The 3,194-nt window shown below is 35.0% G+C and overlaps 1 pseudogene; it reads left to right on the top strand.

Annotated features, from left to right (window-relative positions):
• The first annotated feature begins 249 nt into the window (after window positions 1–249).
• Window positions 250–346, top strand: LOC130033868 (uncharacterized; annotated as a pseudogene).
• Window positions 347–3,194: the final 2,848 nt, after the last annotated feature.

Genomic DNA, 3,194 nt, shown 5'->3' with positions numbered 1-3,194 from the left:
ATTAAACAAACTCATATACCATCTTCCAAAAGAATTATTTTGTAAAACTAATGCCTAGGGGGTAGGGTAAACGATAATATACTAAAAACCATATTTTTATTTCTGGGACATTAAAGTTCTAAATCTATTTATTCATGCTGCTTTGAAATACATTCCTTGATTAGCAATCATTGTCTGCCATAGGAGTGAGGAAGGACAACAGTCAAAGTAATAAGAAGAGAAAAATATGGAAAAATTAACTCCTAATAGGTTTGATAACACATATATTAAAATTGAAATGATACAATGATGAGCATGGTCCTTGTACAGAGATAACATGCAAACTTGTAAAGCATTCCATAATTTTGTTGCAAGAAGAATTTACAGGTATACTTTAAGCTAAGACAATCCCCACAAGTACAAAAATTATACATAAAGAGAGCACAAATCCCCAAAACAACAATCTCTCTCAATGTCAATGGACTAAATGTGCCAATTCAGAGGCACAGAATAGGAAGATGAATTAGAAAACTGAACCCAACATTCTGCTGCCTGCAAGAAACATGTCTGAACAATCAAAGCACCCATGGGCTAAAAGTAAAAGGCTGGGAAACAAGTTTTCAAGAAAATATCACCTCCGCAAACCTGGAGTGGCCATACTAGTATCAGACCACAAGAACTTCAGATTAAAGGTTATCAGAGACAGTGACGGTCATTTCTTAATGATCATGGGATATGTACATCAGAAAGAACTCACCCAGATCAATGTATATGATCCTAATGACAGACCAGCAAAATACTTTAAAACAACATCTAATAGACTTATAGAAAAACATTGATAACAACACAATACTAGTAGGAGATTTCAACACTTCTTTGTCACTTCTCGATAGATCAAACAGACTGAAGCTCAGCAAGGAAATATTTTCTTTAAGGGAAGTAATGAACAACTGATGGCTTAGGGAAGAATCAAAGAGGAAATAAAAAGTTTCCATAAACAAATGAGAATGAGGACACGAGCTACCAGAACTTGTGGGACACAGCAAAAGCAGTGTTAAGAGGAAAGATTATAGTTCTGCCAGAATTCATCAGGAAGAAAGAAAGGGCCTACAAGAATAAATTAGAGCTCAAGATTTTGGAAAATAACCAACAAAAGTAGTCCAAACTAGGATGGAGGAAGGAAATAATAAAACTTGTACCAGACATCAATGAGCTAGAATCCCAAAATACAATCCAGAAGACCAATAAGAACAAAAACTGGTTCTTTGAGAAAATAAATAAGATCATTAAACCATGAGAAGCCTCTCAAAGAAACAAAGAGAAAGAATTCTAATAAATCGAATCAGAAATGCAAAGTGGGGTGTCCTAATAGAAAGTACAGAAATCCATAGGATCATCAGAGATTATTTTGAGAATCTTTGCAGCAGGAAATGAGAGAATCTTGAAAAAATTTATAAATTATTGGATTCCAATTACCTCCCAAGGCTGAACCAAGAAGATTTGGAATACTTGACCTATCACTAACAAGGAAATTGAAATAATGGTCAAAATTATACCCCCAAACAGAATCCAGGTCCCAGATGGATTCAATAGTGAACTATTTCAAACCTTTAAAGAGGAACTGCTTCCAACATTTTTAAGATTTTCCAGGAAATTGAAGAAACAGAAATACTCCCAAATAGTTTCTGTGAGGCAAAGATCACCCTAATACGCAAATCGACAGAGACATCACAAAAAAAAGGAAATTGCAGACCTATTTCCTTTGTGAATACAGATACAAAAATTTTCAAGAAAATACCAGCAAAGAGAATCTAGAAACTCAACAATAGATCACACACTATGACCAAGTAGGTTTAGCTTGGGGATGCAAGGATGGCTTAACATTCTCTAGTCAATCAACAGAATACACCATCTCAATAAAATAAAGATAAAAGTCATATGATCATATCAATAGATGTAGATAAAGCATTTGATGAGATCCAGCACCCATTCATGATGAAAAACTCTCAAGAAAATGGGAGTTGAAAGTACTTTCCTCAATATAGTCAAAGCAAATTACCACAAACCCACAGCAAGTATTATTCTCAAGGGGGAAAAACCAAAGGCTTGGAGCAGAAATCAATGAAATAGAATTCCAGAATACAATCAGGCACAAAACAAGTTACCCACTCTCAAAACTCCTATTCTTCATAGTACTTGAAGTACTTGCCATATGATTTTGGTAAAAAAAAAAAAAGATATCAAGGTCAACCATATAAAAAAGGAAGAACTCAAGCTTTTACTATTTGGAGATAATATGATACTATACATAGAAAATCCCAAAGAATCTCCAAAAAAGCTCCTGGGAACAATAGATTTGTTTAGTAAAGTAGCATATTGCAAAATCAATATCTGGTACGCCATGGCTTTCCCATATATTAATAATGAAAGAGAAAAAAGAGATAGAGAAAAACAATCCCATTCACAATAATACCTCAGAAAATCGAGTATATTGGAATCAACTAAAAAGGTTAAGGTAAAGGTAAAGGTAAAGGCCCTCCCGTTGATCGTCGATTTGCTCGAGCGGGCCCAGTAACGTTTCCATTGGAGACTTTGTTGTTACTGTGTCTGGCATATTGAATATTCTCGGTAGCTTGCCGGGCTCTCCGAGAGGGGCGGAGGAATCGAACTCGGGTCGGCCATGTTGACCGCTTGTAAGGCGAACGCCCTACCCGCTGTGCTATCAACCCTTATGTCCTCTCTCCTTTTTGAAAGAAATTTCAAATAATTTCAGCAGATCTCTTCAATAGATAAGAATTAAGCATGCATGTGTATGTGCACACATACATAATACAATACGTCTAAAAATTAAAAACAATTTCTTAGTACCATTCAATCAGTATTGACATTTTCTTTCTGTTTTGGAAGGTACATCCAGCAATACTCAGGGTTTACTTAAGGAAATATACCAAAAAAAAAAAACCTACAAAACACTACTTCACAAAATAAGAGAGTATATGAGGAAATGGAATCACATCCCATGCTCATGGATTGAGAGGTTTAACACTGTCAGAATGGCAATACACCCCAAAGCTCTATAAAGATTTAATGCACTTTCTATAAGGATACCCATAACATTTTTCAAATAAATAGATTAAACACTCTTGAAACTCATACAAAACCATAAACTCCCATGAAGAGCTAAAGCAATCTTTGGTAAAAAGAAGGGAACACCT

Source organism: Sorex fumeus, unplaced genomic scaffold, assembly GCF_029834395.1.
Source record: "Sorex fumeus unplaced genomic scaffold, SorFum_2.1 ptg000054l, whole genome shotgun sequence".
In the NCBI taxonomy this organism is placed as follows: Eukaryota; Metazoa; Chordata; class Mammalia; order Eulipotyphla; family Soricidae; genus Sorex; species Sorex fumeus.
The sequence above is the reverse complement of the archived record's forward strand: the minus strand, read 5'-3'. Positions and strand labels throughout refer to the sequence as shown.